At 39.6% G+C, this 17044-nt stretch overlaps 1 long non-coding RNA gene across 1 annotated transcript; it reads left to right on the top strand.

Moving 5' to 3' along the window:
* The first annotated feature begins 13712 nt into the window (after positions 1-13712).
* LOC130992925 (uncharacterized) lies at positions 13713-16663 on the top strand. Its single transcript, XR_009091485.1, has 3 exons — positions 13713-13951; positions 15912-15975; positions 16492-16663. It is a non-coding gene; the product is annotated as an uncharacterized LOC130992925 (long non-coding RNA).
* The last annotated feature ends 381 nt before the right edge of the window (positions 16664-17044 follow it).

Here is a 17044-nt window from a genome sequence, read left to right as displayed (position 1 = left end):
ATTGATAGCTTATTCTCCTATATCTCTTCTGATCCGATGCACATTGCTTCAAGGATGTTCTACATCTCCTTTGCAGTTCTGCTCTTGATGATCTTGGTGACATATTTGTCCGGGACTGTTCCGGAGATGATTATCTTAGCAAGATTATCTAATTCATCTTGCTTTCTTTTTTCGGTGGTGAAGTCAGCCTTATCTTTGATCCTTTGTTCGTCGTAAGGATCTCTGATAGGATCAAGAAGAGTTCTCTTGACTGTCTCTGTAATGATGATTGGCCCTCTGGTGACGACTTTCCACATTCGGCAATGTTGGGCAACGTGATAGCTTTCCAGCTGAAATCTCCAAATATCGTATTTTTCAATATTGAACATCGGGAGTGATGAAGCTCTGCTGTGGTTAGTTTCCATAGTTCAAGGAAAAGAAAGATATACAGAAAAGGAACGCATGTAGCACTTTTAAAAGAAAAAGAATCTTAAGACATTCTTCTTGAAAAATGATCTAGTCCAGTAGAACCGGGTCAAAGTAAATCGTTCTTGTGAACAACCTGGTTTGATACCAATTGTTAGGTCCCAAAAGGTCTAGAATACGTGTATGGGAGGGGGGGAATACACCTTTGGGCAGTTTCAAAAACGACAAACACAATATAACCTTTAACAGTAAAGGAAAGGTTGAGGACTGATACTGAAAAACGCTTCAGTAAAGATATCAGTTAAAGTCAAGAATTTACTTGATACACTCGTAGAGCTTCAGTCTTGGATTGAACAGAGAAGTGTTATGAATCTTACTGACGATCCGAAGATTTATCAGTTAGACTAATAACACACGCAGCGAAAAACTTTATCTTTTGAAAAAGTCTTTGTGATTAACACATTGTCAGGTTTATGTTTCACTTTGCGATTAGTCAGTTTCAGTTAAGAACGTTTGTGCACAGATAAGCAAGTAAAACTGAAAGCGATAAACGACAAAGGGATTTTTACGCGGTTCGGAATCCAATTCCTACATCCACGGTCAGTAGATCACACTGACAAACACTCTGGGCATATGCTTACGGGTGCACAACAAATCTTGAACTGAAACCACACATTTCAGCACCAACACACTGGGTTGGATTTCTCAAACACACTTAGCGCGCAGTGGGCACTAAGATTTCTCTGGAGTCAGAATACGGATATGAACTCCACACAACTTCAAACACTCTCTTCGCTCAGTTGAAAGGAGGTTCGAAAACTACCAACTAGATCACAGAGAACAGGCTCTCCGTAATCAGTAACTTAGGCTTTAGATAAATAATATGTAACATCCCACATTTTCCTTACTATAGATATTTTGAGATTTACTATTGAGAGCACTGAGATATAAACAATAGCATTAGATGAGACGAAATATCCTTATAGATTGAGATGTAAATATTTAAGAATTCAAATGATGGAGCTAACGAGTGAATCACCTTGAGAGAATGAGTTTCGTTAGAGATGCTGATTAAATTGAGAAGAGATGATAGTTTCTGTTTCCAAGTGAGGAAGTATAATCATTTTTCGTGATGGATTATTTCATTAAGATTTTAGAGGATACTCAGTTAGAAAGAGAGTTGATGTGAGTAAGTGAGAATCACTATAGAGAAGAGTTGAAAAAGTGAGACGATTAAGGTGACGTTAGATTTTTCTTTGACGTTTGGTTTTCACCGATTTCGATTGAGTGGCAATATTTGAATGATGTTTTATGTGACTTACTTGATACGTGTGCATTTATGATTGAGTGAATATGATGAGAGCACACGGAGTTAATTTTGAATTTTCTAAATGAATGAGATTATTTTAATCGGTGAATAAATTAATTAATAATATGCTCGTCCTCAAACCCACAACTTATGAATTATTTATCATTTCGATTCCCCTATTATTATCTTATTTTATAAACTCGGCACCAGTGCTAAGCTAGCATTGGGATCCTGACTTAGGCATTGGGATCTGGCTTAAGCCGCTGCTCGCGCTAGGCCAGCTCTGGGAGCTCGAGCTTAGGCAGTATCTAAAACTTAACTTTTAATGCCCACGCTAAGGCAGCTCCGTAAGCTCGTGCTTAGGCAACTTCTACAACTTAATGCTCGCGCTAAGCCAGCATTGGGATCCAACTTAAACAGTTGCTCGCGCTAAGACAACTCTGGGAGCTCAAGCTTAGGCAGCATCTAAAAATTTAACTCTTAATGCCCGCGCTAAGGCAGCTCTGTAAGCTTGCGCTTAGGCGACTTCTACAACTTAATGCTTGCGCTAAGCCAGCATTGGGATCCAGCTTAGGCAGCTGCTCGCGCTAGGACAGCTCTGGGAGCTCGAGCTTAGGCAGCATCTAAAAACTTAACTCTTAATGCCCGCGCGAGGGCAGCTCTATAAGCTCGCGTTTAGGCGAGTTCTACAACTTAATGCTCGCGCTAAGCCAACATTGAGATCCAGCTTAGGCAGCTGCTCGCGCTAAGACAGCTCTGGGAGCTCGAGCTTAGGCAGTCTCTAAGAACTTGAATTTTTTATCCCTAAGAAATAGGATATGAATAGTAATACATAAGGTATACACGGGGTATGTAATCCTTAAGTAGTAGCACTCAAACTTTATTATTGCGCCTGAACTTAATCAACCTGCAGGGTTTAACGCAATAAACCTTATTGAGCTCCTTAAGGGGATGTCATTATCCTTTACTGGATACGGGTACTAATACAGATAATCAAATATCATATATTGACCGCTATCACCCAAGATACAGAGTACTCAAGTTACTATATAACTCTCACCCATAGTAGGTCAAAGTGATATACGAATCAACATATATATTTGAAATCTTATTAGTATTAAGATTCTATTAAGTCACCGAGAACTTGATTCTTCACTTAAGTCAGAAAGAAGAATACATCTCACTGTGGTCCTATTAATACGTTATGACGTACCAATATAGACAAGTAGTCAAGACAAACTACTTCCATCTATACTGCAGCCTAAACCAATTACTCGTCCTAAAGTCATTTCGACTATGATCATTTTATATCTCTTAAGGTTATTCCAATTATATGGTCTTCTGTGATCTACAACACACCATATAATCTACTTATAAAGAGATAAGGAACATACATATGCAATCATGAACACAATCAGATAGGAGATTAGATAGTGATAACAGGAAACATTGCATACAAGCATAAAACGTTCTTGCTTTACAGCATACAAATCCAACAATCTCCCACTTATACAAAAGCAAACTTTTAGTATACAATGTGTCTAAATACTAGCTATTACAACACTATCACTTCTCCCACTTATACTGAAAGTTTTTCCTAAGTGGGTGGCATCAACCGCAATCCCATCCCTCGAGCATGCTTCTCGTAGGCCTTTTGCGGCAAACTCTTCGTGAAAGGGTCAGCTAAGTTCTCCAAGGTATTAATCTTCTCAACCAGCACATCTCCTCTGTTTACGATTTCTCGTATGATGTGGTACTTTCTCTCTATGTGTTTGGTCGCCTTGTGGGTCCTGGGTTCCTTAGAATTTGCCACTGCACCCGAGTTATCACAATAAATTATGATACTCTTAGGCAAATTAGGTACCACTCCTAGATCCAAGAGGTAGTTCCTGAACCATACAGCCTCTTTAGCAGCTTCGGAAGCAGCTACATACTTGGCTTCCATGGTGGAGTCTGCAATGCACTTCTGCTTTGCACTCCGCCATGATACGGCTCCACCTCCCAAGGTAAACACATAGCCAGAGGTAGATCTCTTCTCATCCCGGTCATCCTGGAAATCCCAATCGGTATAACCCAAAGGAGTTAGACTGTCTGACTGGTAAACTAGCCTATAATCTCGAGTCCTTTTCAGGTACTTGAGAATATGCTTTATAGCAGTCCAGTGTCCTGATCCAGGGTTGGACTGATATCTCGCAACCATGCCAACGACATAGCAAATATCAGGTCTCGTGCAAAGCATTGCATACATGAGGCTACCTACATCGGAAGCATATGGTACCTTCCTAATTTCCTCAACCTCACTAGGCGTCTTAGGACACATGTCCTTAGACATAGGAATGCCATGTCTGAAAGGTAGCAACCCTTTCTTGGCAATTTGCATGCTAAAACGAGCAATCACAGTATCAATGTAGGACACTTGAGATAAGCTCAACATCATTTTCTGGCGATCACGAACAACCTTGATCCCCAGGATGTACGCTGCATCTTCTAAGTCCTTCATTTAAAACTATTCGGATAACCACTTCTTTATGTCCGATAATAGCGCCACATTGTTGCCAATGAGGATATCATCTACATAAAGTGCAAGGAAAACCACGTCACCATTGGCATCTACACGGTACACGCAACTTTCGTTTTCACAACGAGTAAATCCATAGGATTTAATGACCTCGTCAAAACGTTTGTTCCATGACCTCGAAGCTTGCTTAATTCCATAAATGGACTTCTTCAGCTTCCATACAAGATGCTCTTCGCCCTTCTTCACAAACCCTTCGGGTTGCTACATATAGATGTCCCTTCCTTCTTCAAGGAAACTGTTTAAGAAAGCGATTTTGACATCTATTTGCCAAACCTCAAGGTTCATGTGGGCTGCTATGGCAAGGAGTATTCGGATAGACTTAAGCATGGCAACCTGTAAAAAGGTTTCATCGTAATCTACACCCTGTTCCTAGGTATAGCCTTTCGCCACCAGTCTAGCTTTAAAAGCTGCGATTTTGCCATCCGAATCTCTTTTTCTCTTGTATACCCACCTACTAATTATAGCTAAAAAGCCATCTGGTAGTTTGGTTTTCTCGTATACATCCATAGCAGTCATGGATTCTATTTCAGAAACCATGGCGTCGTACCAAGAATCTGCATCTAGATCTTCCATCGCTTGTCTAAAGCTATCTGGGTCGATATCCTTTTGTTCATCAACAGGAAGAAGATCCGAAGATTCTCTCAAGAACATAAATCGATCGGGTTGGACGATAACCCTCCCACTACGACGAAGCGGTGGTGGTACAGCTGTGACAATGGTTTGTGCAGTGTCCTGTGGTGCATTCACTTGCACACTTGGCTGGGGTGATGGAATCGCCTGTCCATTGCCTTCGATTTCTTGAAGAACAATCTCGGACTTAGACTTGTGTTTATCTATATAATCCTGTTCCAAGAATCGTGTGTTGGTGCTAACAACCACTTTCTGATCCTTAGGATTATAGAAATAACCACCTTTCGTTTCCCTTGGATAGCCTACAAATAGCATTACTTCGCATCTAGGCTCTAATTTCTTTGCCTCTTTGTCAAGCACGTATGCAGGATAACCCCATACCTTTATATGATGCAAGCTGGGCTTTCACCCTATCCATAATTCGGTAGGAGTCTTAAGCACAGACTTGGACGGTACTAGATTCAGCAAGTAAGCCGCTGTTTCCAAGGCATATCCCTAAAACGAAATAGGCAACGATGCATAACTCATCATTGATCGTACCATTTCCAAAAGAGTTCTATTTCTTCTCTCCGCTACACCATTCTGTTGGGGAGTACCCGGTGCAGTCAATTGGGATGTAATCCCAGAATCTGACAAGTATTGCTAAAACTCATTTCTGAGGTATTCGCCACCACGATCAGACTATAATGACATGATAGATTTACCCAATCTCTTCTCCACTACCGCCTTGAATTCTTTGAATTTCTCAAAGTATTCAGACTTGTGTTGAAGTACATAAATATACTCATATCTTGAGTAATCGTCAATGAAAGTGACAAAATACTTATACCCTCCACGAGCTTTTGTGGACATCGGTCCACACAAGTCAGAATGAATCAATTCAAACACATGCGAGGCCCTATTCCCCTTTGCCTTAAAAGGCCTTGCCGTCATCTTTCCTTCTATACAGGATTCACAGGTTCTAAATGGAACAGCTTGAAAGTCTTTCAAGATTCCATTTGACATGAGCCTTTGGATCCCATTTAGATTGATGTGGCCTAACCTTAGGTGCCACGCATATGTATATTGTTCAAGAGAAAAGTATTTCCTTTTCTTTGAATTTGGACAGATTTGTGATGTAGATGCAACATGGACATAAGTATTAATTGGACATGTAATAATATAGAGAGAGTTGTTCAAAATTCCCGAGCAAATAGTCATGTTATTTTTCATGATAGAGACACCTTTATCAAAAGTAACAGAATATCCATCCAAAAATAATTTTGAAACAGAAATTATGTTCCGCCGAAACTCCGCCACATATAAAATATCTCTCAAAACTAAAATGTCATCACCAAAACATAAAGATAAATCTCCAATAGCAACAGCTGCAGCCTTCGACGCATTGCCCATGGAGACGGTGATCTCATCACTTCCCAGCTCCCTTGTAGGCTTGAAGCCCTGCAAGGTGTAACAAACATGATCAGTTGCCCTGTATCCACTACCCAAGAATGAGTAGAAAATGAAGCTAAACATGTCTCAGTTACTAGAACTTGTGACGTACCTTGTCCCTTTGCCTTGAGCACTGGACAATCTTTCTTTCAGTGCCCAGTCTTGCCGCACTTGAAGCACTTTCCCTTTCCCGTAGGCTTCTTCATGCCGCCGGTAGGGCCGCCCGCTTTGCCACTCCCACTAGTTTCCTTGCCTCCCTTGCCCTTCGGACCTTTCCACTTCTTTTTCCCGCCTTTCGACGAAGAAGCAGATCCCTTGGCAGCGACAAGTACTTTTTTCCTATTGCCCAAGTCTCCCTCTGCCGTAACTAGAGCATTCAATAACTCATTAAGAGTATAGTTGAACTTGCTCATAATGGCATTGAGACGAAAGTTCTCAAAAGACTTGGGGAGAGAGTTCAGGATGATATCGACTTTGGCTTCTCCTTCGATACCTCCTCCGAGTAACTCGAGCCTATCAAACAGATTTATCATGTGCATGACATGCTCGTGAACAGAACTACCCTCGTTCATCTTACATGCTAAGATATCTCTCATTATGTTAAAGCGAGCAGATCTCTTGGACTCCCCATAAACCTCAGAGAGGTTTAACATGATGTCAGCCACGTCATTCATGACCTGATGCTAGAGTTGCAAAGTTTGTGACATAGTCATCATAATATAGTACTTGGCCATATTATTTGACTTGTGCCACCTTTTATGCGCCTCTCGTTCCGCATCAGTTGACTCATCAGTAAGGGCCGCGGGACGTGGAGTAGTAAGCACAAAACTGTGCTCCTCAGCGTCAAGAATATACATAATGTGGCGTTTCCATTCAGTATAGTTTGGACCGGTGAGAGGATTGTTTGCAAGAATAGAGATGATTGGAGACATAGACATATCTGAAAGTAAAGAATTTAAACATGTAAGAACATGAAGCACATAATTCGTAACAATAATATTGTAACCTTTTAATAAAACAATATTAATGAAACCTCCAACTGCCCAAGGAATCTCACGAGCAAGCCATGATCGTGTGGACGTTTACACATGAACCCCTCAACCAGACTATTTACCTAGTCGTTTAATTTCCATCCATGTCAACTTAACCTTTTGACAAAGGAAATTAATAGTTGGACCTTAACTACACCATATCATATTCAAGAAGGGACTCCGATGGGGAGTTGTACATTGTACTTGAAATGATATCTAAGCAGCGACCACAATTTAACCTCGATAATTAAATTCTCGAAATTAGCATACTCACAAGGACCATACTGCTTTCAATTTAACTTCTTGGTTATCTTATTTAAAATCCATCCTCGAAAGTACTTATGAAAATCATACGAGTAAGCCACGATCGTGTGGACGTTTACCGCATAACTCCCACTACTTAAATGGATTTAAATATTTTTAACAGAAATCTCAACTTAACAAACTTGTGAAATCGAATATGAAGTAAGCCACGATCATGTGGACGTTTACTCACATCCTCAATCACTTTGTCTTGAGACCGCTTGTGGAGGTCTACATAATTTTAAGAATAAAAATTATTAAATAATAACCACAAACTAACTTTGAAATTAAATTCTCGAATTTGACATACACACTAGGACCATGCCGCATTAAATTTAATTTTTTAGTTATCTTATTTAATTTCATTCTCTAAAGTACTCGTGAAAAATTATACGAGTAAGCCACGATCGTGTAGACGTTTACCGCATAACTCCCACTACTTAAATGGATTTAAATATTCTTAACAGAAATCTCAACTTAACAAACTTGTGAAATCGAACATGAAGTAAGCCACGATCGTGTGGACGTTTACTCACATCCTAATCACTTTGTCTTGAGACCATTTGTGGAAATTTAAATAATTTTTAATCATCTATAAAATTATTAATACAGCTTAGTCTTTTTTTTTCAAAAGGTTTGTACATGCGCAAGCACATAATCCTAAACATGCTCTTCTAGAACGCAACACGTAAAACATGCTCGTAGAATTCTAAAACATGCTTAAGAAAACGATAAACCTAGCATGCTTGTCTAAGCGCAGTTAATAAACACATATTAACAAGCAAAGACAAAGACAGCAGGTAAAGAGCATAGAGGATTAACACCACGGCATGCAAAGAACAGAATAAAAGATAAAGTTCTTCGTGACCCATTCGTGGAATCCCAAAACTAATATATTACATTTAAAAATGTAAAACTCGGCCCGAACCAGCTCCAACAAGCCCGTGTTTGAAAATAGGGTTTGAGCCTCTTAGGGTTTCTCGAAACTCACGCCACCTAGGGTTGGGACCCCCTAGGCGCCGCCTCTACACACGCCTCGACCGCAGCAGGATCAGCGCGACAGAGCAGCCTCGGCATGCACAGCCCTTGACAGCCAGCAGCCTCGGCGCGCAGCAGTCAGAGCTCGCGCGGCAGAGCAGAGCTCACCCGGCAGAGCAGAGCTCGATGGCCAGTGCAGAGCTCGCCTAACCCTACTGATGAGGACTAGAATACTCATCAGCGCTGTGCTTGGCAATACAAGAACATCTTACTTGATTACTATTATTGTTATTATTATTCTTATTGAACGAAGCCAACCAGCACAAGTTTAATTGAAGACCTCAGATAATAAAGGGACTCGGCAGCGCAGACGAAGGGACTTGGCGGCGCAGACTACCCAAGTTATTTGGGAGCATAGACTCGCCTGCGCAGCTCAAGGGAATTACTCAACACGGGCATCGAAAGACAGCGCAGATGGGTCAAATCAAGACTAAAGTGTATTAAGGCATTAAAGGGCCTAAATCCAATTATTAGAGTTCATGGGTGATTTATGCCTAATTGTTCTAATTTTGGGGGTTTACATGCGCATATTTTAAGTTAAATCTTCTGGAAATTGGTGCGTTTTATGGTTTGTTTTATGCTTTTCAGGAGATTTAGGTCTTATAGATGGAAGAGTGCGATTTTGGAGATTTTGGGGGTAAGAATGGTGTTTTTAGGCACACTTTGTTATGCAGAGCTGAACTTCTCTATGAAGACCCGTGCCAGAGTAAAGAAGCCGCTTCAGAGCAGAGGAGTGCGCTCCAGAGGTCGCCAGCGAAATCCGCTCAAGCCAGAGAAATGAGAAAGCCAGATCAGCGAGCGCGGAAATGTCAGAGAAATCGAGGCGAGCGCGGAAATGCCAGAGGAATCAAAGCGAGCGAGGAATCGCCAGAGGAATCGAAGCGAGCGAGGAAGCGCCAGAGAAATCACTTCGCTACTGGAAACATAAACGCCAGAGAAATCACCATTTCTCTGGATTCAGCGAAATCAAGAAGCCAGTGTAGCTAAGTCATCACCAGAGGAGTCATGAGTCAGAGCAGAGGAGATAGAAGTCCATTACAACGGAATTGAGAAGCCAGAGGAATCACCATTCCTCTGGCGAAAGTCAGAGCGGAAGCCATTCCGCTGGCGATAGCCAGAGCTGAAGCCATTCCGCTGGCGAGAGTCCTGAATTCGGCCAGGGAGGAGATTATTTTCGGAGAGCACGTCACAGCTGGACTTACCTTCCTTTGCACGATTCTATTCCTTTTAGAGTCCGACTTTGCATGGCAACTTTCATGGTGATCCATAGGGATTTGAAGTCTATAAATAGGGCCATACTTTTCATTGTAAGATATCAATCCCTTGCCCTAATTTTTGGAGTTTTGCCGTGAAGAAGTATCCAGCGCTGCACTGCTCCGAAGCTTAGGAATTTACTTGCTTTCATAGTTTTTCATAGTTTTCAAATTCATTGCTTTAAGTTAGATTTCAATTCAGTTTTTAGTTTATTCTTGGATTGTGCTTGCGTGACACAATTACACGTTCAAGACATTTACGGTATTTCGTATTTAAATTCAATTTCTTTCGTTTAAACATGTTCATGTTTTTCATTCATGTTTATGGTTTCGTTTTAATTATGCAATTTAAATTATGCACTTTAGTTTCACGTTTAGATTAGAAGTCTTTAAATTTACAAGTATTTAATTGCATAAGTAGGTTTAATTTAAGTTCTTTAAAATCTTGCCTAGGGTTTAATAGTTTAGTTCGCCTAGTTTAATTTTAAGTTCGGTTTTTACTTAAGTTTTTAATTCCAAGTTTTAGTTTAATAATCAAACTCTTTACTGCTTTCTTTTATTGCTTTTTCCTACGATACTACTAAAAGCCCTTAAAGACTTTCCTTGAGAGATGACACTGGGTCAACTTACCATCACTAGGATGTCCTTGTTCTATTGCAAGTCAAACTAGAGGTGTTCTAGGTTGAGTCAAATTTTGGCGCCGTTGCCGGAAAAAGTTTTAGGCGTTTTAGTTGTGTCGTTTTTACTTGCTTTATTTAAGTTTTGTTTTTACGTTTCTTCCACTCGGTGCGTTTAATCCGTTTGTTTAGTGTTGTGCATGCAGGGACGCCGTAGTCTTAAAGGCAAACTTGTGTCCCAATTGCATAGTACGAGCGAAGGGATTTTCAGGAAGTATAGCTGCAAAGAAGAGGAGGTAGCCAGCTCCGTGATGCGTCTTCGACTTTTGGGCCATTTGGCCCTATTTTTCTCTTTATTTTGTTTTGTTTCAGTCGTCTTGGGGAGAAAACAGGTATTCAGGAGGAGGAAGCTCGGAAAAGGGCATATGCACGAAATGTGATCAGAATGGGCATTACCGGAACAAAACTATCCAAACTTCCAGAAGTGAAACTTATCAGGAAGAGAGCTCGGCGAAGTACCCCTCAGAACCATTCGAGGCGCGGAAACCTCCGATGTGTACCACCTGGTGTGAGGCTAACTGAAGGAAGCAGTTGGTAAGGCCATAACAGCAGTCGCAGTCAGCACAGATGAGCTATATATGAACTAGGAAGAGAGCTCGACGAAGTACCCCTCAGAACCATTCGAGGCGCGGGAACGTTCGAAGTGTACCACCTGGTATGAGGCCAACCGAAGAAAGAGGCTAGTATGACCATTCCCGTCAATAGCAGTCAGCAGCTGGAGCTATATATGGAAAGACGTGTGGAGGAGATTGCCCGGAAGATTCTGGCAAATTCTAGCAATGGAAGGATCTGGAATAATGTGGAGTCTACCCCAAATCCGCTGGAGATCCATTATCTATCAAATCAAATCAAAGATCAAGCTAAATATGGAAGGAAATAATCTGCCAGATTTGGTCTGCCGGCTAGGGTTTACCGAACTGCTATATAAACCTCAACATGTGTGGCTGGCAGAGGGCAGTTTTTAGAGTTTTAGTAGTTTTAGGGGGATGAACGAATTTTTACACTTACACATCAATTTTTAGTGCTCTTCTAGACTTAGACTTTTGTTAGTTCACCAAGAAAATAATTTACTTTGTCATTTTACATTTTTCGCACCAAACACTTTATTTGTTTTTCGTATTTCAATTCCGTTGTGACGAACAAAGCCAAGGTTGTTGCCTTAGGTATTTTTATATCAAGTATTTCAAATTTCCTTTCATTCATGTGTTCATTTTATTTTGCATTTATGTTTTCCATTATGTGTGAGTAGTTCCTTTGGTGAGGTTTAAGGGGTGGAAATAATTGTTGTCAATATGTAAACATTCGTGAGGCATTTGTTCTTTCGGTTGAGTCTCGTGGTTCCAGACGGATTTGTGCCAAACCATGGACAGTAGGGGCCTAACGGGTGATCTCCGTTCGGTAAAACGCTGTTCGTGTTAAGCAAAGGCCAGGGCATACCAGGGCGTGACAACCGGTATACCCACGACCGAGTAGCTGAGCAGCGTCAACAAAAGGCGTTGTAGATCCGGAAGGTGGGGAAAGGATTGATGGGATACACTGTCCTTCCTCAGTCTTGGGATTCTCTAAAGACTATCCATCAACTGTGACGAGGCATCAAGCCATGGTTATCAAACGAGGAAAGCAATCTCGGCGCCGTAGCATGTCTATGACTAGTCGGCTGACAAAGCCGGAAATGGTTGTGTCCAGGAGGCATGTGTCACTCAAAGTGTGGAGTTGGGGACCTCGGGAGAGAAGGTTGGTGAGGGTCATACTTGGTGAGTAACGGGTATGACTACCATCTAAGGAGAAGTGAAGCACTGCCTTGTGACCGGCGAATGTGTGACCTTCGGACCAAGTGACCACAATGGGATCAACCATCCTAAGTGTGAAGTATAGCCTCTTGAAACGCCCCAATGTCTTTGGGCCACGCCTTGAGTCTATACGGATCATGGACGGATCATCAGTATGCCTATGACCGAAATAAATATTGACAACAGTTATGACCTAACCGTAAACCTTACCCCTTGTTATATTTGATCTTCGTTTAGTTTACTTGTGCAGATTATACAGATTGAGACCGCGACAACATAGTTTGTGCACCCGAAGAGTAAAGTTGTAACACCCCGTACTTTTCCCTATGTTGAGAAATAGTGTCTTAACACTAATGAGAGTATTGAGATGTCAAAATACGAATTTTTTTTTTATGAGCAGACAAGACAGATTGTCTTTTAAATAGAGATACGAGTGAATAAACCGATGATGGAATTAGAGTGATGAGATTTGAGAAATGAGTTGAGATAGAGATGCTGATTGAATTAAGCTGAGATTTTATTTTATTTCCAACTACCGGGAATAGAGTTACCGGATACCGAGTTATCAGAGATTGACTGTCCTATTAAGAAAATGGGAATAATGAGTTGGAAATAGAGTCGAGGAAGAAAGAGTGAGAAACCTTGATAAATAGAGTCGGTCTGAGAGACGTCTAGTTTGTTTGTGTTTACCGACTGCTTTGATGTGATGTTATGTGAACTTACGTGACTGACTGATTATGTGATTTCTGTTACGTATGTCTTTAAGAGCGAGTTATTATGATTTTTATTTGAGGATTTTAGCACTTGGAATTTTATTTAAGTTTCTAAAGCAAGTGCGGTTTATTTTTACCGAGAAATCGAATGATGACGGTTTATGAAAATTTTTCAAAGCATATATATTTTTTTTTAATTATTTTTCCTACGAAGAGGAACATTATAATTGAGTGAGTGCACTAATATTAGTGCTATAATTATTTTATTTAATCACATGAATAATTATGCTATGGTATTTTATTAATGAGTAATTTTTCCCATAGTATTGTGATTATTAATTGATCACCCTTCTCACACTTTATTTTAATTTCTCTACCATATGATTAATTCCCACATTTTGCCAAGTGTGGAGATTGAGAGAGTAGAGATTTAGAGAGTAGAGATTAGAGAGAGTGTAGAGATTAGAGAGAGAGAGATCAAGGCATTAATGCCAAATATTCTATAAGATTCACAAATCTTTCCAAAGATTAGCCAAATCCAAGCATATCTTGCAAAATCCTCTCTCTCTCCTTCACCCCAAACTTTCGACCACCACCTCTCTCTCTTCTCTCTCACTTCACCTCCATTGACAACCATTAACGAGACCTTCGAAGCTTCACCAAAATATGCCAAACACATAAATCACCAACAAAATCCCACCTAAACACCTCCTATCAACTTGAATCCAAGGAAATCCTTGAAGATTGGCTTCAAGACTAGTGAGAGAAAGTTTGATATTTGGTGTAAACTTGGGTAAGTGATCTCTATATTCATAGATTAGACTTGTATGAGTTTGTATATGAGTATATTTGAAGGATTGAAGCAAGAAATCACCCCCTCTCTTATTCTTCAAAATTTTCGAAAATTTGGGTCTTCAACCCTTCAAAAATTTTTCTTTTTCTTTCCTTGATTTGGGGTGAGAAAAGTGATCTATGTGATGTTTGGTGATGATTGAGGTGTGTTTTGAAAAGCTATGTTTTGAGATGTAAAAATCGGATGAGTTTAGTTTACCCCAATTTGGGAATTTTTGAGTTGATGATTAAAGTGATGAATTGACGATGAGGATGAGTCCATGAGATGTTTATGATGATGATTGATGGAGTAAATTGAGTATATGATGTCAATTGATGATTTTTTGATATGAGTTAGTTTACTAAAATTAGGGCTATGTGTATCTATGCTCTAATTTGTAAATTGATGGAATATATGTGAGTTTATACGACTAAAATTGATAGATATAGGATGAGATTAAAGATCCATGTGTGTTTATAGAATTTCAAAGAAATTAGTTTAATAAAAATTAGGACTTTCTTGTCTATGTGTCTATTAAGTGATTTAGCTTAAGAGATATGTAATTGAGCATGATAGTAGTGTTTTAATATGTTTGATTAAGTCTTTTATTGGCTAAGTAAAATTTTGACTTGAGTTAGTTTATGAGAGTTTTTGAGTTCTCATAATTTGAGAAGCCATTGATTGATTAAATGAGGTCTATTTTGCTTTATGACCATTATGTGAAAGTTTGTCATGTTTTGTTAAGAGTTTTATGTTAATATTTGAGTTGTCATTAGAGTTTAGTTTACATGATAAAAAGGAGATTTATATGTGTAAAATGAGTTATAAGAAGAATGAGGTCATTTTGAATGATTGAGTGTTTTTGAGCATGAAATTGAGAAGAGGATTTAATTGATGCGTTAGATGAAACATTTTACTTGAGATTTGAGTTTATGATGTAAAAGAGGAGAGTTGATTTGAGTATGATGAGCATTATGATGTGGTTGAATGTTTGTGAGTGTTATATGTGCTTAAGATGAGCTTTGATTGGTTTTAATTGAAGGAATGTTGAGTTGAGCATTTAAGAGTTTGAGATGAGTTTTTGGTGATTTTAGTAGGCCTACTGACCTACTGTGATCGACGGGTTGTCGATGTCAAAAAGCTTTGAAAATTTTATACAAGTCCCTACATGAGTCTTGAGCACCCCTGTAAAATTTCAAGTCATTTGGACTTCGTTTGCTATTTTTATAAAATGCAAGACTTAAACTGCACATTTCTACCGAGAGTTACAGAGAACAGGGGAAAGAGTTATTCATTTCAGTAGCTTCCTGTGTGATCTAGATTTCAAAATTTTTATGGTATTAACATTATTAAGTTATCTAGATACCCACCAAATTTGAGCCCATTTTGACAACAGTTACTATTTTTCAAAAATCAAAGTTTTCGATTGCTCAAAACTGCCGAATATGGTAGACTGTAGTACAACAGTCATATCTCCCAAACCACTTGCAGTTTTCGACTCTACTTTTTTTTATATGAAACTAGACTCAAAGACCTTTCTTTTGGTATGAGTCACGAGTCCAGGAGATGTCGGAGTCAGAACGTGTTAAATTTTTAAGTTGAGTCAGTGTGAAAACAGAGCATGTTTTGATAATGTTTGATTGTATTTTCTTATGTGCCTTATGTGATTGTGTTGCCTATGTGTTTGAATGAGATTAGACGAGCCTTATATGAGAGATAAATCGAGACTTAGAACCATGATTTTCTTAAAACCTATCTTTGAGTTTAAGGATTTGAGATGAGTGGAGAGTCTATGTAGAGTTGAACAAGGAAATAGAATATGAGATAGAGCAAGAGTTAAGGCATGAGATTTTGCCAATGAGTTTCTAATCGAGATTCATTTTCTGACATGAACCTTCGATGATGACGATGATCCCTGAAGACACAAGCAGAGCAAGGAAGTAAGTAACTCCGCTTTGACGGGAGATTTTGAGTAAGGTCTTCAGGTGGGCAATAATTTGAGTATACGTATATCGTATGAGCTTTCTAAAATGATTTGATGATGTTATGAGCTTATCAAATGATTTGAGATAAATGATGTTTGAGAACTGTTTGACTTGCCAATTTTTGATGTTGAGCTTGTATGTTACCCTCTACTGATGAGATGAGACGAATTGGGTCCTGCCACAAGCGGGATTTTGTGCACAGAGGTGACTGTGAGCCGTCTTCGGGTCGGCCGGTCACGGTACTTGAGAGGGAGGCCTACTTCTCAGTACCTTAATTATGATGATGAGTTGTAGATGCGGTACATACATGATGTATACTTTGTCTGCAGACACTTATTTATGATGTTGATTATGAAAACTGCATGCACAGATTCAATTAATGCTAACTTATTTCTGTGTATTGCTGAGATGTGGCAAGCTTCAAACTTATAGCTCTAAGAGCACCTTTCTTGTTTTTCGGCGTTTGTCCACTGAGTATTATGTACTCACGCCCTGCATGTATTTCTAAATGTGCAGGCTAAGCGAGGAGTGAGATTGGTCTGGTGCTGATGGGGGATCGTTAGTTGATGTATTTACTTTATCGTATTTCCTTTTTATCGATAAAGTCTCGATGTGAAGTTACTTTGAATATGAATCAAGTAATATACTCACGGTTATGTGTCTTCATACATATAATCGGTTCGCCTTTTGCTGCGATACTCTGCATATTATGCTTCCTTATGAAAAATGAGCTATACCCGTTTTGTTTTTGTTTGTGAAATTCCTGATAATTAAAAAGTTATAACGATGTTGACGATTTTACCCTTGGGTTCATTTATGATGATTCTCCTTAGTATGCTTTGATGCGAGCTTCCGCTTGATGTTCGACCTATTCTTCTTATCTTTTATTCTTTTAAAAATAGTCGTATCGATACTCGTACCCCACTATCACTAGTGTCGGGAATCGGGCTGCGACAAAAGTAGTTCCTCACTCTCCGTGGGATCGACCCTATACTTGCTGCTAAGACTGTTCTTTGGTTGCGAGCAATAGGAGCGTGTACTGTCCGTCTAGGGCATACATAAATTAATT

Source organism: Salvia miltiorrhiza, chromosome 7 (genome assembly GCF_028751815.1).
Source record: "Salvia miltiorrhiza cultivar Shanhuang (shh) chromosome 7, IMPLAD_Smil_shh, whole genome shotgun sequence".
NCBI lineage: Eukaryota > Viridiplantae > Streptophyta > Magnoliopsida > Lamiales > Lamiaceae > Salvia > Salvia miltiorrhiza.
The sequence above is the reverse complement of the archived record's forward strand: the minus strand, read 5'-3'. Positions and strand labels throughout refer to the sequence as shown.